The following is a 25,506-nucleotide window of genomic DNA, read 5'->3' as shown; positions in this document are numbered from 1 at the left end:
AATTCAAGCATCTGTTCTTTTAACATCTTTATTGGAGTATAATTACTTTACAATGGTGTGTTCGTTTCTGCTTTATAACAAAGTGAATCAGTTATACATATACATATATCTCCATATCTCTTCCCTCTTGAGTCTCCCTCCCTCCCACGCTCCCTATCTCACCCCTCTAAATGGTCACAAAGCACCGAGCTGATCTACCTGTGCTATGTGGTTGCTTCCCACTAGCTATCTATTTGACATTTGGTAATGTATGTATGTCCATGCCACTCTCTCACTTTGTCCCAACTTACCCTTCCCCCTCCCCGTGTCCTCAAGTCCATTCTCTAGTAGGTCTGCATCTTTATTCCCGTCTTGCCCCTAGGTTCTTCATGACCATTTTTTTTTTAGATTCCATATATATGTGTTAGCATACAGTATTTGTTTTTCTCTTTCTGACTTACTTCAGTCTGTATGACAGACGCTACGTCCATCCACCTCACTATAAACAATTCAGTTTCGTTTCTCTTTATGGCTGAGTAATATTCCATTGTATATATGGGCCACATCTTCTTTATCCATTCATCTGTCGATGGACACTTAGGTTGCTTCCATGTCCTGGCTATTGTAAATAGAGCTGCAATGAACATTGTGATACATGACTCTTTTTGAATTATGGTTTTCTCAGGGTATAAGCCCAGTAATGGGATTGCTGGGTCATATGGTAGTTCTATTTTTAGTTTTTTAAGGAACCTCCATAATGTTCTCCATAGTGGCTGTATCAATTTACATTCCCACCAACAGTGCAAGAGGGTTCCCTTTCCTCCACACCCTCTCCAGCATTTACTGTTTGTAGATTTTTTGATGATGGCCATTCTGACCAGTATGAGATATCTCATTGTAGTTTTGATTTGCATTTCTCTAATGATTAATGATGTTAAGCATTCTTTCATGTGTTTGTTGGCAATCTGTATATCTTCTTTGGAGAAATCTTTATTTACATCTTCTGCCCATTTTTGGATTGGGTTGTTTGTTTATTTGATATTGAGCTGCATGAGCTGTTTGTAAATTTTGGAGATTAATCCTTGGTCAGTTGCTTCATTTGCAAATATTTTCTCCCATTCTGAGGGTTGTCTTTTCATCTTGTTTATGGTTTCCTTTGCTGTGCAAAAGCTTTTAAGTTTCATTAGGTCCCATTTGTTTATTTTTGCTTTTATTTCCATTTCTCTAGAAGGTGGTCAAAAAGGATCTTGCTGTGATTTATGTCATAGTGTGTTCTGCCTATGTTTTCCTGTAAGAGTTTGATAGTGTCTGGCCTTACATTTAGGTCTTTAGTCCAGTTTGAGTTTATTTTTGTGTATAGTGTTAGAGAGTGTTCTGATTTCATTCTTTTACGTGTAGCTGTCCAGTTTTCCCAGCACCACTTACTGAAGAGGCTGTTTTTTCTCCATTGTATATTCTTGCCTCCTTTATCAAAGATAAGGTGACCATATGTGTGTGGGTTTACTTCTGGGATTTCTATCCTGTTCCATTCATCCATATTTCTGTTTTTGTGCCAGTACCATACTGTCTTGATTACTGTAGCTTTGTAGTATAGTCTGAAGTCAGGGAGCCTGATTCCTCCAGCTCCATTTTTCTTTCTTAAGATTGCTTTGGCTATTCAGAGTCTTTTGTGTTTCCATACAAAATGTGAAATGTTTTGTTCTAGTTCTGTGAAAAATGTCAGTGGTCATTTGATAGGGATAGCACTGAATCTGTCGATTGCTTTCGGTAGTAGAGTCCTTTTCACAGTGTTGATTCTTCCAATCCAAGAACATGGTATATCTCTCCATCTACTTGTATCATCTTTAATTTCTTTCATCAGTGTCATAATTTTCTGCATACATGTCTTTTGTCTCCTTAGGTCGGTTTATTCCTAGGTATTTTACTCTTTTTGTTGCAATGGTAAATGGGAGTGTTTTCTTAAGTTCACTTTCAGATTTTGCATCATTAGTGTATAGTAATGCAAGAGATTTCTGTGCATTAAGTTTGTATCCTGCTACTTTTCCAAATTCATTGATTAGATCTAGTAGTTTTCTGGCAGCTTCTTTAGGATTCTCTATGTATAGTATCATGTCATCTGCAGTGACAACTTTATTTCTTCTTTTCTCATTTGGATTCCTTTTATTTCTTTTTCTTCTCTGATTGCTGTGGCTAAAACTTCCAAAACTATGTTGAATAATAGTGGTGAGAGTGGGCAACCTTGTCTTGTTCCTGATTTTAGTGGAAATTGTTTCAGTGTTTCACTATTGAGGACAATGTTGGCTGTGGGTCTGTCATATATGACCTTTATTATGTTGAGGTAACTTCCCTCTATGCCTACTTTCTGGAGGGTTTTTATCCTAAATGGGTGTTGAATTTTGTCAAAAGCTTTCTCCGCATCTATTGAGATGATCAAACGTTTTTTCTCCTTCAATTTGTTAATATGGTGTATGACATTGATTGATTTGCATATATTGAATAATCCTTGCATTCCTGGGATAAACCCCACTTGATCATGGTGTATGATCCTTTTAAAGTGCTGTTGGATTTTGTTTGCTAGTATTTTGTTGAGGATTTTTGCATCTATGTACACCAGTGATATTGGCATGTAGTTTTCTTTCCTTGTGACATCTTTGTCTGGTTTTGGTAACAGGGTGATGGTGGCCTTGTAGAATGAGTTTGGGAGTGTTCCTCCCTCTGCTATATTTTGGATGAGTTTGAGAAGGATAGGTGTTAGCTCTTCTCTAAATGTTTGATAGAATTCGCATGGAAGCCATCTGGTCCTGGGCTTTTGTTTGTTGGAAGATTTTTAATCATAGTTTCAATTTCAGTGCTTGTGATTGGTCTGTTCATATTTTCTATTTCTTCCTGGTTCAATCTTGGAAGGTTGTGCATTTCTAAGAATTTGTCCATTTCGTCCAGGTTGTCCATTTTATTGGCATATAGTTGCTTGTAGTAATCTCTCATGATCCTTTGTATTTCTGCAGTGTCAGTTGTTACTTCTCCTTTTTCATTTCTAATTCTATTGATTTGAGTCTTCTCCCTTTTTTTCTTGATGAGTCTGGCTAATGGTTTATCAATTTTGTTTATCTTCTCAGCAAGCATCTGTTCTAAAGTACAACTTATCACTCAAAGTAAAACTCCCACTGTCATAGCCTTAATTTACGACTACCCTCTCTCTGCTTGGAAATGTCCAAAAATGGGATGCTTACCACCCCAAATGATAGGTCATTATACTTTTTATCAATTTTAGTTAAAATAATGTTCTTTTATTTGCTGTTTACCCGTTCACCTCCCTGCAATATAACTTAATGAAAAAAGCAAGAGTTTTAGAGTCATACAGGATTGAGTACAATCCCCAATTCTACCATTTACCAGTTGTTTGACCTTGAGTATCTTCTTTAAGCTCTCTGATCCTCAATTTCCTCACCTATAAAATGAAAACAATAACCCCCTACCTTAGTGGTTTGTTGTGTGAAGTAAACTATGTAGGTGAAAAGTGAATTATACGTGAAAAGTGTTTAGCAGTGTACACGGCACTTAACAGCTGCTCAGTGAACAAAGTATTATTCCACTCATTTGTTCTAGCTCTGTCATTTGCTGCTAATGTTTTAATTCCTCTTTTATATGCATATAAGAGTTGTTTAAACATATGATGATGGTGAATGTCTTCTTTCCTAACACTGGTCTTTAACCATCTCCAGTTCCTACCTTGTGTTCTGTTGCCATTTAATCCCAAGTCACTACCCTGTTGGGGTCATAGGGATAGTCCAACATAATGGGCTATAGGTAGGTGACTGGGTTATTCAGTGACTTGGAACATCTTTCAACCAAAGGATATGATACAATCCAGATCAACACTTCAAACCATGACAAGACGGAAGAAATAAATCCAAATACAGGCATAACTCATTTTATTTTACTTTGCTTTACTGCACCTCACAGATACTACATTTTTCAAAATTGAAGGTTACTCTGCATCAAGTAAGCTCTATCAGTGCCATTTTTCCAATAGCATTTACTCACGTCATGTCTCTGTGTCACATTTTGGTAATTCTGATAATATTTCAAACTTTTTGATTATTATTTGTTACGGTGATCTGTGATCAGTGACCTTTGATGTTACTGTTATAATTATTTTGGGGCACGACAAACTGTACCCACTTAAGATGGCAAACTGACTTAATAAATGTTGTGTGTGTTCTCACCGCTCCAGACTCTCTCCCTTTCCTTGGGCCTCCTTATTCCCTAAGACAAAACAATATTGAAATTAGGCAAATTAATAGTCCTACAATGGCCTCTAATCACTTGTTCAAGTAAAAGGAAGAGTTGCACATCTCTCACTGTAAATCACAAGCTAGAAACGATTATTATGCTTAATGAGGAAGACACATCAAAAGCAAAGAGAGGTCAAAAGCTAGGCCTTGGGGCTTCCCTGGTGGCGTAGTGGTTGAGAGTCTGCCTGCCGATGCAGGGGACACGGGTTCGTGCCCCGGTCCGGGAAGATCCCACATGCCACAGAGTGGCTAGGCCTGTGAGCCATGGCCACTGAGCCTGCATGTCCGGAGCCTGTGCTCCGCAAAGGGAGAGGCCACAACAGTGAGAGGCCCGCGTACTGCAAAAAAAAAAAAAAAAAAAGCTAGGCCTCTTGCACCAGTTAGCCAAGTTGTGAATGAATGCAAAGGAAAAGTTCTTGAAAGAAATTTAAAGTGCTACTCCAGTGAACATACCAATGATAAGAAAGTGAAATAGCCTTATTGCCGATATGAAGAAAGCTTGAGTGATCTAGATAGAAGATAGTATCAGCTACAACAGTACCTTAAGCCAAAGCCTAATGCAAAGCAAGGCCCTAACTCTCTTCAATTCTGTGAAGGCTGAGGAAGGTGAGGAAGCTGCAGAAGAAAAGTTTGAAGCTAGCAGAAGTTGGTTCTTGAGCTTTATGGAAAGAAGCCATCTCTATAACATAAAAGTACAAGGTGAAGCAGCAAGTGCTGATGTAGAAGCCGCAGAAGTTAGCTAGAAGATCTAACTAAGATCATTCGTGAAGGTGGCTACACTAAACAACAGATTTTTAATGCAGATGAAACAGCCTTCTATCAGAAGAAGATGCCATCTGGGACTTGCATAGCTAGAGAAGAGAAGTCAATGCCTAATTTAAAAGCTTCAAAGGACAGGCTGACCCTCTTATTAGGGGCTAATGGAGCTAGTGACTTGAAGCTGAATGAAGTTTAAATGACCATTTCAAAAATCCTAAGGCCCTTAAGAATTATGCTAAATCTATACTGCCTGTGCTCCTTAAATGGAACAATAAAGCCTGGTTGACAGCACATCTGTTCACAACATGGTTTACTGAATATTTTAAGCCCACTGTTGAGACCTACTGCTCAGAAAAAAAGATTCCTTTCAAAATATTACTGTTCATTGGCAATGCATCTGGTCACCCAAGAGCTCTTATGGAGATGTATCATAAGATTAATGTTGTTTTCATGTCTGCTAGCACAACATCCATGCTGCAGCCCATGGATTGAGGAGTCATTTCCACTTCCAAGTCTTAACAATTTAAGAAATATATTGTAAAGTTATAGCTGCCATGGGTAGTAATTCCTCTGGTGGATCTAAGCAAAATAAATTGAAAACCTTCTGGAAAGGATTACCACTCTAGATGACATTAAGAACATTCGTGATTCATGGGAAGAGGTCAAAATACCAACATTCACAGGAATTTGGAAGAAGTTGATTCCAATCCTCATGGAATGACTTTGAGGGGCTCAAGACTTCAGTGGAGGAAGTAACTGCAGATGTGGTGGAAATAGCAAGAGAATTAGAATTAAAAGTGGAACCTGAGATGTGAATAAATTGTTGCAATCTCATGATAAAACTTTCACAAATGAGAAGTTGCTTCTTATGGATGAGCAAAGAAAGTGGTTTCTTGAGATGGAATCTATTCCTGGTGAAGATACTGTGAAGATTGTTGAAACGACAACAAAGAGTTTAGACTGTTACATCCACTAAGTTGATAAAGCAGCAGCAGGGTTGGACAGGATCAACTCCAGTTTTGAAAGAAGTTCTACTGTGGGTAAAATGCTATCAAACAGCATTGTATTTTACAGAGAAATCATTCCTGAAAGGAAGTGTCAATCGATGCAGCAAACTTCACTGTTGTCGTATTTTAAGAAATTCCCACAGCCTCCCCAGCCTTCAGTAACCACCACCCTGATCAGTCAGCAGCCACCAAAACTGAAGCAAGACCCTACAGTGGCAAAAACATTACAACCTGATGAAGGCTCAGATGATGGTTAGCATTATTTAGCAATAGAGTAATTTTTAATTAAGGTAGATACATTGTTTTTGGAGATATAATGCTGTTATTGAACACTGAACAGACTGCAGTATAGTGTAAACCTAACTTCTATATGCACAGGAAAGCCAAAAATTTCATGTGACTTGCTTTACTGTGATATTTGCTTTATTGCAGTGGTCTGGAACAGAACCTGAAATATCTCCAAGGTATGCCTGTATAACGTTAATCACAATCAATGTAAATGGACTTGACTATCTGGTTAAAAGACAAATATTGTCAGACCGGAGTAAAAAGTAAAATACAACTCTAAGTTATTTGTGAGGGACACATCTAAAGCTTAACACACATAAATTTAATGTAAAGTTTATGAAAAACATATATCAAAAAACACTAATTAAAAAAAATTGGTAAAGCTGTATCAATATCAGACAAAACAGATTTAAAGGCAAAAGGATTACTGATATGAAGAGATTCATTACCAAAAATGCTCAGTTCACTAGGAATATATAACGATTTTACATGTATATGCACTTAATTACATGGATTCAAAAGTACATAGAGCAAAAAAATTTCTGAACTACAGAGAAATGGGCAAATCCACATAATAATGGAAGATTTTAACATACCTCCTCAGTAACTGACATATCGAGCAAAAACAACAACAAAATCAGTAATGATATAAAAATCTGAACAACACAACAAACTTGATCTACCTATGTGTACCTATGTGTGTACCTATGAAACAATACATTCAACAACTTGAGAATATACATTCTCTTCAAGCGCACATGGTTATAAAAATTAACCACATTCCAGGCCATAAAATAGATCTCAACAAATTTCAGATTCTCTTATCTCACATACTATGTTATCTGAAAGCAAATAGTTAAATTAAAAATCAGTAGCAAGAAGAACTATAAAAGGAAATTACATATTTGAAATCCAAAAACACACTTCTAAATTACCCAGTGGTTATAGAAGAATTAAAATTAGAAAATACATAGAACTGAACGATAACAAAAATACTACTGATCAAAACACATGAAATGCAGCTACAGACATTCATAACTTTGGAATAGTGTAGAATGTACTTAAATGAGATTTTAGAAAGCAGAAACCATAAAGGAAAAGATCAGTTAATTTCCTATGTTAAAATTAATCATCTTGATTCATAGAAAGACCATAGAATCACTGAGGAGTAAAAAAGCCACAAACTGGGAGAAAATATTAGCAATACAAATACCCTCAAAAGCACTAGGACCCAGGGGCTTCCCTGGTGGCGCAGTGGTTGTGAGTCCGCCTGCTGATGCAAGGCACACCGGTTCGTGCCTGGTCTGGGAGGATCCCACATGCCGCGGAGCAGCTGGGCCCATGGGCCATGGCCGCTGGGCCTGCGCGTCTGGAACCTGTGCTCCGCAGCGGGAGAGGCCACAACGGTGAGAGGCCCGCGTACCACAAAAAAAAAAAAAAAGGCATTAGGACCCAGAATACAGAAGAATCCCAAAGAACAAAAGAGGAAAAGATGAACAATCCAACAGAAAAATGGCAGAAGTCACTTCATAGAAAGGGAAACAGGAATGGTGAATTAAAAAATTAAAAGATGTTCACCTTCATTAGGAATCAGGAAATTATAAATTTAAATCACAAGATACCACTCACACCATAATACTGGCAAAAACACAAAAGTCTGATAATAAGTATGTGAGATAACATGGAACAAAAGAAGAATTCCTACACTCTGGAAAACAATTTGGAATTATATGGTAAATTTGAACATGCACATACCTATAACTCCCTTTCTGGCATGGACAACTGAGCAGTGTTACTGAACCAGTACCACTGCATACAGCCATGTGCCTTGTAATTAGTACCTGTTAGAGGTATACAGTATCCCTACATGTAAAAACATACAGAGCAAGCCTGTCAGTGACAATTACTGAACTGGAGAACACCAGAGAAGACTTGGGGAGAAAAATCATCAGTTTATATTTCAACATTTTTCACAGAGAATACAGTCTAGTTAAAACTAAATCTAAGCTCACAATTCCATACTCTTCTTACTCAGAAATTTTTTCTATGAATAATATAGTCACTAGCTACATTTAGCCACTGAGCACTTGAAATATGGCTACTGCAAACTGAGATGTGCTATAATTGCAAACTACCTCCTAGATTTCAAAGACTAAGTACAGAGAAAAAAAAAGAGTATGAAATACCTCACTAATTATTTATATTGATTACATGTTGAAATAATATTTTTACATTGGATTAAATAAAATATACTACTAAAAATGTATTTCACCTGTCTCTTTTTATTTTTTTTTTTAATGTGGCTACTACAAAATTCAAACTTAGGTATGGAGCTCACATGCTATTTCTATTGAACGGGGCTGTTCTCAGAACTATCTGAACCATGTATTCATTATTCTCCATGTCTTCATTAAGTAATGATGGATTGAAAAAGTTCATTGTTAAAACTGGTGAAAGGGAAATAAAAATGTGTCTCACACTGAAAAGTCAGGACCATAATAAAGGAAGTCATTTGTTAATTGCATGCAAAGTGAGGAACTGAAATCCCTGTACTCCGCAAATTTCACCTCTTCACCAACAGAGAATAGTCACAAGTGCACAGAAATTGAGACGTCACCAATGTCTTATCTTTGGTAGGAATGGAAGGGACTTTTAAATGTCCTGGCAATGAGGAGGTATAACAAAAAGGGAGTTTAGTGATATTACGCTAAAACTTAAGTCCTGTCTTTAAAATAGGTTTGAAACAGAAGTCTTGTGCTGAGATTCGAGGAAGTCTGTATAAAAGACTCTATACACCACTCTGCCCCAGCCGTCAAATCTGTACCTGAAGTTCTGAAAATGCCTTTGTTAACAGGTAGATGCATTAGTTGGGGTTTACAGGGGACTTCTTTTCAAATGTATATACTCACAGCACGATAAAACACTGAGTCCTACCACTGATCTCACATAGAACTTGATCTATCTTCATCAAATTCTTTCCTCAGACAACTCACTAACACTGAGGCATTAAAAAAATTTTTTTTCTCTGGAAGGAGAAATGATAAAAAAAACATTGCCTTGCAGGGGGTGTTCTCACTGGGACACTATGGGCAAGTGAACTCTGACAGCAGAGCCACATGGGGGCCCTGCTCAGCACCTGGATGTGAGTGGAGGTGTGCCAGACAGCACGGGGATACAGGAGGATAACATGAGAAGAGGCCGCCGTAGAGACAGCATCACATTTTGCCAGAAACTGCCTTGGTTTCAATTTCAAATTAGCAAAAGATTTTATGGTCCCAAATAAGCATTTTCCACTTTGTACTTCTTGGAAGTGTGTTTTGTCATCTGTCAAGAACGGAAATAAACAATACAACTACTATGTTAAAGTGGGTTAGCAACCAAACTTACATATTTTGGATAATAACATGTCAATAAGATAATTCAAAAAAAAAATTTTAGGGGACTTTCCCTGGCAGTCCAGTGGTTAAGACTAAGCGCTTCCACTGTAGCTAGCACAAGTTCGATCCCTGATCGGGGAACTAAGATCCCATGTGCCACGTGGCACGTAAATAAATAAATAAATAAATAAATAAATAAATAAAATTAACCATTCTAAAAAAAAAAATTTAACAGACTAAAGATAATCCACAGTGAGCCCACCAAACATCCTAATTGGCCCAAACACCTATTTTAATAGGGTGCTATTCCTCCATTTATCCAGACACCAGAAAGAAAAGGTTCTTCACTGTGAACGCTGAGGAAACTAAAAAGCATTTTTCATTCTGTAGAGGTCGGGGGTGTGCAAGGAACATGATGTGGAAATTGATGTCAGCTTGTGAACGATAAACAGGAAATACCACCTACGGCCATGTTGAGACTTGAGAAACACTAGTTCAGTGTCATGGAGACAGGGCCAAACCCAAATGAGTCTTTCCTTTAACAGATTTTAGACACTTTTGATTTGTGTGTTCTACTCAACATTATTCAATTACAGATCATCTAACTTTGTAATTCCCCAAGCCTCTGACTTCTCTGTCATCTCCCTGAACGCGCCCAGTCATTTCACTACTTGCCAAAGTCTGGGTGGGAAGAAGGAGGGCGAGGAGGAAGCTAAGTTCATATCAGTCAATTACACTTCGTAGCAACCCTGTAAAATATTCACAAAGGAAAAAGTGAGGTGTCTGCATTACCTGGGAGTTTTGTTTAACCACATTGGAATACCAAAATGGGAAAGAATATGTTTGTGTTTTTACATACCTGCTTCAAATTCCACTGTTCTTTAAAAAAAAAAAATTTCATCAAAAAATACTCCCTCAGGCTTCCCTGGTGGCGCAGTGGTTGGGAGTCCGCCTGCTGATGCAGGGGACACGGGTTCGTGCCCCGGTCCGGGAAGATCCCACATGCCACAGAGCGGCTGGGCCCGTGAGTCATGGCCGCTGAGACTGCGTGTCCGGAGCCTGTGCTCCACAACGGGAGAGACCACAACAGTGAGAGGCCCGCCTACCGTAAAAAAAAAAAAAAAAAAAAAAATGCTCCCTCATCCATGAACCTGCACCTCTGTCTGGTCCACAGAGATCTCCTTCCCACATCAAACCTCCCAATCCCCGGCCCATCCACCACCACCATTTACAGACCCTCATACCATTTTCATTCTCGTGAAAACAGTTTTGTGCCTGATTCCCTCTCCACTGATTATCTCAGTTCCTTCAAGTTACAGAGTATTTTCTGAGACATTTCATGGAAGCTCCTGGCTTCTCCTTCGTCATTCAACCAGGAACAACTCCTCCCCCACCCCATCTGGTCCTATGATGCTACAAGTCAATCAAGAATTTTGGACCCATCATATATAGAGGGAATCCGTGTTCATCCTACAGCACAAGTACAATACAAAGGTAACTGAGAGTTCCCAGATTAAACCAAACCATCAATCCCATGCCAGAAGAGACCTGAAAGCTTATGGTGGATTCGAGGAAAGGCTGAACTATCCAAGGAGCCAACCTCTATTAAGAGTACACTAGCTTATATCCAATGTTCGTTTTCGTTAACAAGTTGTGAGACAGGTATTATCTTTAACTAAGAGGTAAAGGAACTGAGGGTCAGAGAGTTTAGCTATAGTTGTCCAAAGTCACACAGTTAATAAGTGACAGAGACACGGTTCAAATCAAGGTCTAGATGGTTAAAATCCAGTAAACTCTAGATCGGTGATTTTTTTTGAAGTCTTCCTCTTTGGAGCTTAGTTCTAGGCAGATGCTGCTATAAGGAGGAAGTGAGAGTTTGGAAAAAATTAGTAATGCAGGTGGTAAATGGTGCCCAATGAGCAAGGTTTCAGAACTATCTTAGATGAAGAACCTCCACTTCTATCTTTTTTATGCATTGGAATTCTATAAAGTTTAATGGAGGTGGGGGAGACAACTGAATATGTCTTTTCTTTTTTTAAAGTTAATGTATATACAGTTTATTGCTCTAGGTCAGTAGGTCTCAAACATAGATGCACATTGAATCACTTGGGGAGCCTTTAAAAATCCTGTTGCCATGGCCACATCTGAGACAAATTACATCAGAATTTCTGAGGGTGGGACCCAGGCATCAGTTTTTTAAAGCTTCCCGGGTGATACCATTCAAGTTTCAGATCCCCTGCTCCAGGTTAGGAATGCTAAAGATTGAGTAGTTTTCGAAAACCTTTAAGATTAGAAAGATTTTACAGGCCCTCTGACAACCACCAGTCTTTTGGGGGAAGGAGAAAAGAGATGAGTTGGACCCTCTCACTGTTTCCCTCCCTGTACTAAGCTTTCTTCTTTGGCTGTGTTCATCTTCCCAAGTCTAATCTCCTAATGTCTGTCATCTGCTTCTCCCAAGACACTTGGTCCTCTGCAGTTGTCTATTCCAAATTTGGTTTCTTGCTACCCCCAAGAGAGATGAGCTGACTTCAGGAGAGGAGAAGAAACTCAAGGTGTCAGGCCACTGGTAATTTTCTATGGCCTTCTCATAGCTTTAGTTTCCTTTCATCTTCCCGTCTCTTTAACTTGTTCTATTCAGGATACCTTATTTAAAATATATGTTCAGTAGGATCATTATATCCTCAAGCTCTGTGCTATGGCCTAGCAAAGAGAAAAAATTAGCTGATTCTTTCTGAAAGGACTATGGTCCTGAGTGTTCACATGAGTCTGTCAGTTCTGACAGGGAGCAAGACACAGGAACATGCAACACTGCCACTGCCTTTGTGTATATCTTCCTCATTATCCGAGGCCCTGTGTGTACAGGGTCTCCCAACTGCTGCCAATCTCCAGACCCAAGGCCATTTTCAATATCAAATAAAGCATCAAAACTCATCCTGAAATATCAGACAAATTCAGGAGATGAGACATGGTATAAGCCAACTGGCTTGCCTCTTCAACAAGTCAATGTCCTGTGTTCACACAAACAAACACACACATACACACAAAAGCAAGGATGAGGAAAGACTGTTCTAAGCTCAAAGAGGCTTAAGAGACATAAGAATGAAGTGAAAGGCACTGGCCCTGATTAGATCCTGAACTGAACAAACCAACTACAAAAGATACTTTGGAGACAAATGGGAAATTTGAATATGGATTAAGTATTAGATGATATTAAGGAATTTCAGCTCATTTTAATAAGAGCAATAATAGTATATGGTACTGCAGGAAATAGTCATATTTTTAGAGAAATATGTAGAGATGATATAACACTAGCAATAAAACAAAAATGATGAAGCAAATATGGCAAAATGTTGACAATTATCAAATCCAGATGATGTGTATATAGATATTCAGCATTATGTGCTAACTACTTTGTTTGAAATTTTTCATAATAAAAAATAATTTTAAAAATTCTCATCCCTGAAAAATAGGCACAGCTAGAAAATACTCTTTCCTATAATGAAGATTTCCATAGGAAAATGCTCAGGAAATGTGAAACCAGGATGTACAAATATACAAGGTGTGTAAGGCAGCCATAGGATGAGTGTCTACACTATGCCCAATACAACTCTCTCCACCCTCTGACCCACTCTGCATGGGAAAAGTGTTGTCTCAAGGTGCACACGCATGGCTTCACACCTAACAAGGAATCACACAGAGCTCTTTAGCATACTCAGAGTTCCATGGAGGTCCACCCCAGCTCCGTCAGCTATAAGACTCCCTGTCATTTCCCAGATTTCTTGGAAGTCATTGGTTTCCACTGGTTATTTAAATTTGTGTGACAGGTATTACACCTGTTGTGATGCAAACGTTCTCCCTATATGTAGGTAATCTAGGTGCTGATTCCATCCACAAATGACATAATACATCCAACAGGACACGCACTTTGAGTTCCTTTTTCGCCTAGTGATGAGGGATTTCTCACTCTCTAATCTGATTCTTCTTGAGCCTGAAACCATACATTTGCCAGACAGGCTGAGCCAGGAGTCCCTCCTTTGGCTTAGTTAACAGACCTGTATGGGGATCAAACACATGACTCTGTGCTCTAATGAACTCCACTAGCTCAATCTCAGGGACCACATCTATAATCCCACACCTGGAAGACCAGCACAGCTGGCTCAGAAAATATTTCTGATACTGACTCAAGAACAGAGAAAACTCTGTGATTTATAAAGTGCTTTCTTAGTTTTCCAAGATGATACTGACCACATCTACCCTCGGAATGTGTCAAATAATCCCAAGGAAAGCAAATGTTTTCTGTTTCAAGAAGGCTATGCCCAAAATGCTCAAAAGCCTAAAATCCACAAATCAAAAGGTAGAGAAAATTCTAAGAAGGTTAAACAACTTTTTTTATAAATAAATAAATCTGACTGCTCTTTAGCCTATCAATCTATTAGGATAAGAGGAGGAAAAATCCAACTTCTAATTACACTTGAGTCACCTGATTCACATTAGAGCACAAGGAAGCACAGAAACCCTAAAGGGCAAAGAGGTTTAAGAGTCGCTGAATCATAAAATGCTGGCCTCTTTTACTTTTCCAACAGTTAAAAAAATATATCCTTCCATATAACATTTCTCTTCTACTAAAAGTATCATAACAAGTCAGGCCTCCCAAGCACCAGCATTTGGTAAAAGTACTTAAGACAAGCAGTAAGGCTAAGTGCTCAGACATTGTCCTGCCTGTTTTCAGTACCAGATGACTTGGAAGTCAAGGTTAACATGACAGCCATTTCAATGAAGTATCACCCCAAGAGGTAGGTGACACCCGGGTAGGAACAGCAGAATAGGGGCTGAGACCAGGCAGTAGCCAAAGCACAAGGCAGATAAGCCAAACTTTGAGGCAGAGGTGACAAATGAGTGATCTGTGGGCTGCATCCAGGTCAGATATATTTTGTTTGGCCTGCACAGTGTTTTTCCAAATATCAAAACAATTAGTGACATTAAAAGGTCAGGAGATTTCACATAAAAATCTGGATTTATATTTTTTTCTGGAAAAATCAGAAGACCTGGAGCAGCCCCATGAGAAGTGGCTAACTGGTCATCAGGTCACCATAGTCCCGCTTCTCCTGATGGTGTCACACGAATCCTGGGTCACTCATTAGTGTTCCCATCCTGGATCAAATAAGCATTTGCATGTGTCATCCCTGGTTCAAGGAGCCCTCAGCTGCCAAAGGTGAGAAAAGACCAGGTATCTGGAAGTCAGTGAGTCTGTGAGTTACCTTTTTACAACGTTTAGCTGCAAGCTAAGGGTCTTTTGAAGCCAGAAAGCTAGGTGAGATGTAAAAGAACTGTCAGGACTCAAGGAGCTAGAAAAATCAAGACAGCAGCACCACAGAACACAGCAGTGAGACTAACTCTGAACAGGCACTAATGGTGTTTTTATACCAATGTCAGAAGCAGGACCTGCTAACAAGACCAATTCAAAATTCTGTCCTGGAGATGCCATAAACAGTGGTTTTCACTCTTCAAGGATACTACAAAGGTGCCCATATAGAGAGGGAGGAATGGGGTAATAAAACAGGGACCAAGTAGATAGGGATCCAGCGCTAGCCCTCTTAAACCACAGCAGCTCCCTTTATGTGTTTAAATTGAGCTTCCTCCTAAGATTTCATTTGTTGGAAAGACTTCATTGCTTATAACAAACAGAATGAGGGGAGGAGAACTTAAAAGCCACCAGTTTAAATAACACTCAAGTAAGAGGATAAGTTTTCAGTCTACAGATCTTCGTCAACTTCCTCAGCTTGGGTTTAGGTCCTGATAAACCGATCATAAACTGAAAATATCTTAAGTCAAAAATGCATTTAAGGGCTTCCCTGGTGGTGCAGTGGTTGAGAGTCCACCTGCCGATGCAGGGGACACGGGTTCGTGCACAGGTCCAGGAAGATCCCACATGCCGTGGAGTGCCTAGGCCCGTGGGCCATGGCCACTGAGCCTGTGCGTCTGGATCCTGTGCTCCACAACCGGAGAGGCCACAACAGTGAGAGGCCCGTGTACCACTAAAAAAAAAAAAAAAAAAAAAAAAAAAAATGCATTTAATATACTTAATCTACCAAACTCATAGCTTAGCCTTATCTACCTTAAATGTGCTCAGAACACTTACATTAGCCTAGAGTTGGGCAAAATCATCCAACACAAAGCCTATTTTATACTAAAGTGTTGAATAACTCATGTAACTTATTGAATACTATACTGAAGGTGAAAAACAGAATGGTTGTCTGGGAACAGAACGACTGTAAGGATATCAATTGTCTATCCTTGTGGTTACATGGCTGACTGAAAGCTGCCCACGCTACCGCTGCCCAGCATCACCAGAAAATATTGTCCACATATCGCTAACCCGGGAAAAGATCAAAATTCAAAACTGAGTGTATGGTTTCTACTGAATACATATTGCTTTCACACTACTGTAAAGTCAAAAAATCATAAGTGGAACCACCATAAGCTGGGACATACACATAAGGGTTTATAAAACAATCCCCTGTGTCAGGGAGATCATTCAGGTCATTTAAAACATTGCTATATTTCATTTAATATGCATGATTGACATATTCTTGGACAATTGTGTCAACTGAATATTTTTAAATAAAATCAATTTTTAAAAACCATTAGATCTTGATTTTAAAAGAAAGTGATTGAATTATTTACTTTAAAAAAAATATGGATTATCTGTAAAGAATGGGCATGGCTGTGTTTCAATAAAACTTTATTTACAAAAACAGCCAGCCAGCCAAATCTGGCTGTAGTTTGTCAACTCCTGCTATAGACATTTAAACTTTTCTTTTATGATCTCTGGATACACAGCCTGAAGAAGTGAAGATTAAGGAACCACAATAGCTATTCTGTATATCTGAAGAGCAGTGAAATGAAAAAGGAAGTAAGCATGATCTGTTTATCTATTCATTCAACAAATAAATATTAACAGAATGCCTATTCATGCACCAGGCATTTTATAAGCATTGTGGATACAGCACGAGACAAGACAGATCAAATCCCTGCCTTTATACAGCATATTTCCTAAGGGAGTAAAGAGGAAAAATAGAACTGTTAAATAATTACACTCAGCTAGTGTATGAAGCATAAAGAAGGGGTTCTGTCCTGGTACAAGTATCTCGCGCTTCTCAAAAGTTCACTTTATACCACTTTGCTTTTACAAAAGACCTACATTAGTACCGGTTTTTGCTAACCAAAAGAAATTCAAAGAGGAATTTCACCTTTATGAGAAAAGGCAAAAAGCAAAGGTTCAGCGCTTGTTTTGCAGCAAACTGTTATAGAGGCGGCACGCACCCAAGCAGCGCACGCGGAGCAGTGAGTGGCAGCGTCAAGCTCCTTCCGTGGGAACTGCACTCAGCATCTCAGCATCAGGCCGCCATAGCTTTGAACCGTGTCTGTGAGCATGTGTGCTTCATCTCAATTTACTTTGTGCATCTGTTAGTAAGATACGCTGTAACTGCCTTTTTGCTTTACGGCATTTCGGCTTCATAGGTTTCATAGGAATGCTCTACTTTCAGATAGCAGGAGACCTATATTGGCCTTCCAGAAAAAGATAATTCTGTGCTGCAACCTAAAGGAAGAGCAGGAGTTAGCCAAGTAAGGTGGGAAGTCAGGGATGTGGGGATTCCAGACACAGGAAAATAAACATACGAAGGCAAGTGACACCAGTGCACAACTGACAACTGGAAAAGATCAGTGTGCCACATACAAGTGTTCAAGATAGGGCAACAAAACCCAAGGTGGAGAGGAAGATAGGGAATGAATCAAAGAAGGAGGACCATGAGTCACTTTAGAGATTCTGAACTTTATCCTAAGGGTAATAGAATTCCTAAGAAGGGTTTCCAACAGTGAAATTACAGAAGAGATTGGTGTTTTAGAAAGCTCCCTCTAGAAGTTGTATGGGGGCTGAAAGTAAGGAGACCAGTAGACTAGTTAAAACGCTATTGTTTTAATCCTAGGGTAATGATTATCACCTGTACTAGCTATGGATGGGGACTAAAAGAAGTAGAGGAAGGATTTCTGCTTCCAACAGAAGTCAGAGAGACTGGAGTTACTGGTACAGGACTGACCCTCCCACCATTGCCATAGAACCATAAAACTGAATAAGGGCAACAATTTTCAGACACTGGAAAAGAAGCAGTGCAAGACTGCAACCTCTGAGAGAAGACAAATTTGCAAGGTGACCCCAATTGTCCAGCTCTTTGCCTAGGAACAACTTAACCAGAAACAGCAAAGTGAGCTAGAATCCAAGCAGAGCACAGCAGGCTCACTGAATTGAGAAAACAGAGTTCTGAATTTGAAGAGTTGGACTCTGCAAGGCAGGGCACTAGAGAGAAGGAAGCTATATAACAAGGGGCCCTGGAAGTCCATATGGTGTCCCTGCAAATCCTTAGCTGAGGGCTGGACTGTACAGCCCTGGTGAGACTACCTAAAGCTTCCCAGAGAGTAGCTGCCATAGGTTTGAAAAAGAAACAAAAAAACTAGAGCTTGAGCCTTGGTGGAAGACACGCATTCTGGCACAGCCCGAGAGGAAAAAATCTCATTATCACCTCATAAATCCCCTGGGCATCCAGCAGAAACACCAAAAAGGCTTCACCTTACAAATAGGGGCCACACCCTCTGACATGTACGCTCAACAAGGATATCACCAAAAGGGTGAAAATTAATTCTGGGAGGAGAGGGGGAGTGAAAAACATCCTAGATATTACACAGCTCATAAGCAGGTATATAGTTATATCTGTGGTATTAAAACTTCACAAGAGAAGTGGGGAAGTGGGGGCAGGGTCAATGACGGGGGAAAGGAGTGAAAATGTCTAAAAAGTCTCCTTGACGAGTAATAATTTTAAAAAGATTGAGAAACACTGCCTTAGAGTACAGACTACTCTAGACCTTCCCAAGAAAAGCCTAAAACTAAACCTTAACAAGGTCTTCAAAGGAAACAGAGTTTATAAATTAAGTCCCAGTAAGTTAAGAGAGGCTTAGGTAACACATAGAGCTTTCCAAAGAACCATTCTAGCAAAGCATAACCCAAGCTTATCCAAGTTCAAGGTGATCAAGTGACTTCTAAAAAAAACACTGCAACTGCCTTCGAAAAAGAAAAAATACTCCTCAGAGGAAGATATTTTCAGAGGAAGATAACAGACCACATAATATCTAAAATGTATCACCTGCAATATCTAGCATACAATCAAAAATTGCTAGGTCTGGAAAGAAAAAGGAAAATGTGGTCCATAATTAAGAAAAGAGTAATCAATAGAAACCGACCCCAAGATGGCCCAGGTGTTGGATTTATCAAAAACTTTAAAATAATTATTATAAGCGGGTTCAAGAAATTAAACAAAAATATATATATATGCTCAGAGAATTCAAGAAAAAAATATGGTTTTCATTATTAAACAAATGAGACTATAAGTAGAGCAATGGAAACTATTAAAAAATTTTACATTCTAGGACTGAAAAGTATCGTTACTAAAACGAAAAAAGTAGACAGACCTGAGAGATATTTTAGGAGTTGTATATTTTAGGATATCTAATAGTGGTGAACAGAGAGACAGGACTCTGAAAAATTTTGCTCAGACAACTGTGTGGGTGGTAGCACCATTTCTTGGATAGTAACACCATAGGAAAATTATGTCTACATTGTTCCAAAAGTCAGAACCAGAGGGCTACTGTGTAGAGATGATAAAGGACCAGATGATAGGATGACAAAACAATTAAAGCTATACAACAGTGCAACTGATTTTGTTGCTAAGTAGGGAGTACCCTTCATAGGAAACTATTGACAGACACTAAATGAACTATAGATTCTATAGAATAAAATAATACTTTACGGGATAGAAGATTGGGCTAGGTATCATATAAGGTCCCTTTTAAAGTTAAATTTCTATTGTTCTCAAATCATTATGAGAACTGTACTGTGGTGAATGAAAAACAGGTATAGGCTCAACAAATAATGTGAAAAAGATGTATAGGGCTTAGCCTGCCCTTTCACTAGATGGCTCCATATTCACAAGATGTTGTGGTACGCAGAATAAAGCACTCCTAAAGATGTCCAACTCTTAATCTCTAAACCTATGAGTATGTTAGGTTACACAGAAAAGGGGAATTAGGGTTGCTAACCACCTGACTTTTAAACAGGGAGATTATCCTGGATTATCCAGGTGAACCCAGTGTAATCAGAAGGGTCCTTAAAAGAGGAAGAGAGAGACAGAAGAGGAGAGTCAGAGGGAAACAGAACTATGGAAGAAAGGGACAGAGAGATGTAACACTGCATTAAAATGGAGGGAAGGAGCCATGAACCAAGGAACGTGGGCTGCTTTTAAAAGCTAGAAAGAGCAAGGAAATGGATGCTCCCCAGAGCCTCCAGAAAAGCAAGCAGCCTTGCCAGCACTTTGATTTTAGCCCCGTGAGAACTATGCCAGACTTCTAGCCCACAGAACTGTAAGAAAATAAAATCGTATTGTTTAACCCACTAATTTTATAATAATTTTTTAAATGCAGCAATAGGAAACTAATACAATGATCTAGAACTGTGCCATCTAAGATAGTAGCCACTATGCGCATGTGATTACTTAAGTTAATTAAAATGAAATAAAAATTAAAATTCAGTTTCTCAGTCACAGCAGCCACATGGCCAATGGACACTGTACTGGACAGTGCAGACAAACACTTCTGTTATCACAGAAAGTTCTACTGAACAGCACTGATCCCCTCAGTGACTCTCTTCAGTTATGCTTTCAGGCCTATAACTTTGTGCAGGGCTGTTTTTAAAGCCATAAGCCTCCTTTTCTTTCCTAGGTCAAAAGTAAAAACTATATGTTTCCAGGAGAAAATAAATAAAATGTCATAGATATAACTAAATCAAATAAGTTCTGGGCCTATTACAAAAAAGGAAATGCCATTCTGGTTTTACCGAGTCAAACCATGGGCTTTGTGGAAGATATTTTCATTGAGCTCAAAGGTTTTTATTTCAGTTTTCTCCTATATTTGTGGTTATTCCAGAAGGTTATAGTTGTAAGAAATAGGCAAATTGAGTAGCAAGATCACTATTGCAATTTAAAATTTGCAAAAATGTAAAAGGGATTTAAGTAATCACTATTGAATAAAAAAAAATCAAAATCACATCCTCCTCTATAACTTTTCTGGGTTTTATTCACAGTACTGATATAATGAAACCTGAAGATGTAAAGCAAGTTAGTGTCGATGAATAAGGTCATGTTATTCAAAATTATACTACTGCTTATGAATCATAACTACCCATTTTAACATTAGGCTGTCATCTTAAATGTATGCCTTCAAATGTTTTAAGAATTGGTCTTCACTCATGTAGACAGAACTTCATATTCATCTTGATTTGAAATCAGTGAAATTTATTTTGTTGAAAGTCCCCCTCCAAAGTAGCCCCTGAGACTCTCTACCCCAATACCCTCCACACACTCACCCCCTAACCCTCAAAAGCTAAGCCCCACTCTTCTCCAGTCACACAGGTCATGCTGATGCTTTTCCCCAAAGCTAACAAAATGCCCTATCATCCAAGTCACTCTGGAGATGAGAAACATAACAGGCAGCACAAGAGATAGCAGGCAGAGGCTGAAAAACACAGAGCTGGCTTAAAAGAACAGAGGCATTGGTTCAAAACCAGGGACTTAAGAAAAATTCCACAGGTCAAGAAAGCATAAAATTCCACAGGTTAAGAATAAAACAGTAAGTCTGGAGAAAAGAAAATTCAGGCAGCAAAGATCATGAATTAAAGCAGAGTCCAGGCAACAAGGACTGGATCACTAGCTGACAGCAAGGTTTCAATATTACAGCTGTTGCTTCAGCCCAGGAAAAAGAGCCGCTCTCCAAAACTGGACATGGCAGGCTATGCCTGCACAGACAGCCCCGCGGGAATGAGGAATGATGGGAGGGCAGCATGGCCTACTCACCTTCGCACATCGATCATATTAGCATTATTAGAGCCATTATCACAGAGAATGCAGAAACCTCAGTCATTACCAAAGGTAAAAATGGCATGAAACGAAGTAATACATTTCTGAATGAAACATGGAGAAGAGCATCACTAACCATACAAAAATATAATTAAAATTTGAGTAAAATAATGCCTATAACTGTGAAACATACCCCTGGGATTCTTTGCGCAAAGGAAAAGGAAGGCTCCATATAAAGTTAGGGAAAGTGGCAGTACACAATCAAGAAGGAGATGGAGGACTTCCCTTGGCAGTCCAGTGGTTAGGACTCTGCGCTTTCAGTGCAGGGGGCATGGGTTCGATCCCTGGTCCGGGGAACTAAGATCCCTCAAGCCACGCAGCACAGCCAAAGAAAAAAGAAGAGATGGAAAAGAGAGAAAAGGCCTACTGGTAGACCTGAGCAGGCCAGCGTTCTGAGGTGGATACCAAACTCTGATGCAGCAGCTTCTGCAAATAACTTCTAGCAGCCATAGGTCTTAGGGTAGGAGCAAATCCATGCAAAGACACCACAGATGAAGAATTTGGATTCCTCTGCCCCCAGAAAGTTTCCCATATGCTTGCTGATACCTGAAAGTCACCGTTTCAGTTATAGACAAAATTCTTAAAATTAAGTGTCTATGGTTGCCATACAGAGAAGCTATGTGAGAAAAACTCTGCTTTCCGTTCTTACTCATCTTTCCTAAGGAGGATCTTTATTCCCACTCAAACACAGACATATTCCTTAGCTACTAAGCTGTCAGTGTGCGAGATGATAGGGTCTCAAGCATCTAGTTTTAAAAGACAAAGTCCCGGCTCTCAAGGACAATAGAAGGAATGGACAAGAAAATGAATCATTAAAATATGGTAAATTGGGCTTCCCTGGTGGCGCAGTGGTTGACAGTCCACCTGCCGATGCAGGGAACACGGGTTCGTGCCCCGGTCCGGGAAGATCCCACATGCCGCAGAGCGGCTGGGCCTGTGAGCCGTGGCCGCTGAGCCTGCACATCCGGAGCCTGTGCTCCGCAGTGGGAGAGGCCAAAACAGTGAGAGGCCCGCGTACCGCAAAAAAAAAAAAAAAAAAAAAATGGTAAATTAAGTTGAATTCCAGTAGAGAGATTAGGCTCAAGGTAGATGCAGCTATCTTTGGGCAACTGACGACAAAACTGTTTAGAGAGGCTATAGAAATTGGTGTAAATAACTCAGCCCCCCCTGCTTTTAAGATTCTTCCCTGTTCAACCTCTTTGTCAAGTCTTTAAAGTTGAAGTTTCCGAGCCTGAGACTCTCTTTTTTAAGTCTATATGCTCTCCCTAACCAATTCATCAATACTCTTGACTTCAAATACCATCCACAGGGCTGTCACTCAAATGTGTATATTCACTTCAGACCTCTTCTCTGAACCCAATAATATGTATACACAATTGTCTATTTGACATCTCCAACTGGAGATGTTTTACAGGTACTTCGACTTCAAGATTTCCAAAACGGAATGCCTGATCTTCAGAACCACAAAAGGTCACACTTGTCTCCCTCCAATCTACAGAGACACAAGATTGATTTCCTGTTTACAGTTCTTCAGTTGCTTCCCACTGCTCATAGGATAAAACTTTAAATCCCTACACACAGCCTGAAGTCCCTCAATGTCCTGCCCTGTCCTACCTTTATAGGCTCTTCTCATGTATTCTCCTACTCTTGAGCTCCAGATATGTTGACTTTATCTCACACACTCCAACATGCCATGCTTTGTCCTGATTCCTCTGCCTGGATTATACCCTCCTTGCTGCCTTCCGTCAATTCTTACTTCTTCAGGGTTCAGTTCAATCAGCATTTTCTTAAAGACACATTCCTGATTCCCTGCACTAAGTCAAAATCTCTAGGAATACACTTCATAGCATCACCACAATTGTAATTAAATAAGAACAAACATTTATTAAGCACCCACTATTAGACCAAACACTATTCTAGGTGATGAAAATTCAGCAACAGGAAAACAAGGTCTCCACTCTCTTGGAGCTACATATCTATAGGAAAAGAGAGACAGACAATAAGCAAATAGACCCCTCGAAAAGGAAGATAATGTTATGTAATAATATGGGGACAATAAAACAGGTGATGTGAGAGAAACTGGCTGGGTTACGAGCAAGGCCAAAGGAGAGAGTACTTCTCTAATCAGATTGTTCAGGGTCTGCTTTTCCTGAAGGAATGTAAACTTCAAAGGGCAGAGGCTTTGTCTGTTGTTATATCCCAAATGCCTGGACATAACAGGTACTCAATGAATATTTAAGGAATAAATTAAGAAATCTATTGCTTTCTACATAGGACTATTTTCCAATATGCCACAGAACAGCTGCAATCTCAGGGAAGTCACATTTTTTATATTATAAATTACATCACCAAAATACTTGTTCAACATACTTGTTGAATAGATGAATTAATGAAACAAAAATATCCACTTCCATAGGTCCCCGGGCATTTATAAGGTTCTTCATGGGCCAGAATCCCTTACATAATCTACCTCTCCAAGTTGGTGATTCTTGACCTCTGAACCCAACAACAGCCAAACAGACTACAGGGTATCCACACAAGTAGCTGATAACCTCTTTGTTTATCAAAGTGCTCTTGGTAAGTGAATAGTGCACTCTTATCCAAGCCAAATGGACCTTAATCTTATCAGACAGGACTAAGGGAAATAAACAATCTATACAGCAAACCACAAAATTCCATTCAGAAAGTCCCAATAGCCAGATTGGGAAACTGGATTATATACTATATACAAATAGTATATAATCAACTAGAAGGCAACCTAAAGGTTTTATGGCTTACCTCAAAAGAAAGAAAATATTGATTCCCAGATCAATTCATGTATTTCTCAAGATGTCGAATACTAGACTAGGTTATCTTGTAGATATGAAGCACTCACTTATTCATTTATGCACTCATTCATTCAATAAGCATTTACTGAGCACCAACCACTTGCTAGGGACCATGTAAGATATTGTGTATGGGATTTTATGAAGTGAGGAAACAAAACCTATATAGCATAGTGTCAGTATTTAGCAAATTGACAACATGGCTTAGAATGATGGCTGTATGTCTAGCCAAACTTAGATGGCAAGGAGATATCTGTTATCCTCTTTGCCAGAAAGAGATATATAATCGAGTCTCATTATTCATGGTAGTTACGGTCTATAAAGTCGCCACAAACACTGAACCATAGCACACTGAATCATGGCTCCTAGGGAGATACAGGGTTAGGTTCCTGTGACCCTCCGGTTACAATGCTTTTGTCAACTTATCAATATACAACTTTGTTTTATGTGTGTTTCTTTTAAAGGTACCACATATAACGCCTATTGATGCATTAACATTGAACTTACAGCCAATAGCACTATAACTCATGCCTGAACAAAGCTTATCTAACACGTGTACTTTCCACGTAAGGCCTCCTTGCACTTAGGAACACTGGACAGGACTTCAGCACTACACTTGAGGACCATTTTAAACAGTGTAATCACCCCCCGAGAGACCACAAAAATGTGAAAAATATGGCAGGAAATAGACCACAAAAGACACTTGTTGACAGTATGAGTGAAGAGAGAAGGAAAGGGAAGGAAAGGGAGGGGAAGGGAAGGAACCGACCGTCCCCAGGCAGAAGGGGCCTTCCTGTGAACTCCGCAACTCTGCAACTGCCCCTTCCCATGCCAGCAAGGGACTAGAGCACTGCCATCTTGCCAGCACTTCAGTTTTCAGTGGGTCACCAAAGAATCCAGGCTCCAGACAAAGTAAAGAGAGAGACAAGAGCCAGGTGAGAATGACAATGGTAAAG

The 25,506-nt window shown here is 39.4% G+C and overlaps 1 protein-coding gene across 3 annotated transcripts in view; it reads right to left on the bottom strand.

Annotated features, from left to right (window-relative positions):
- The window catches only part of CPQ (carboxypeptidase Q), a 513,729-nt gene that overhangs the window by 443,158 nt on the left and 45,065 nt on the right, over positions 1-25,506 (bottom strand). The gene's annotated exons all lie outside the window — the stretch shown is intronic.

This window comes from Mesoplodon bidens (assembly GCF_964165515.1).
Source record: "Mesoplodon bidens genome assembly, chromosome: 16".
NCBI lineage: Eukaryota > Metazoa > Chordata > Mammalia > Artiodactyla > Ziphiidae > Mesoplodon > Mesoplodon bidens.
The sequence above is the reverse complement of the archived record's forward strand: the minus strand, read 5'-3'. Positions and strand labels throughout refer to the sequence as shown.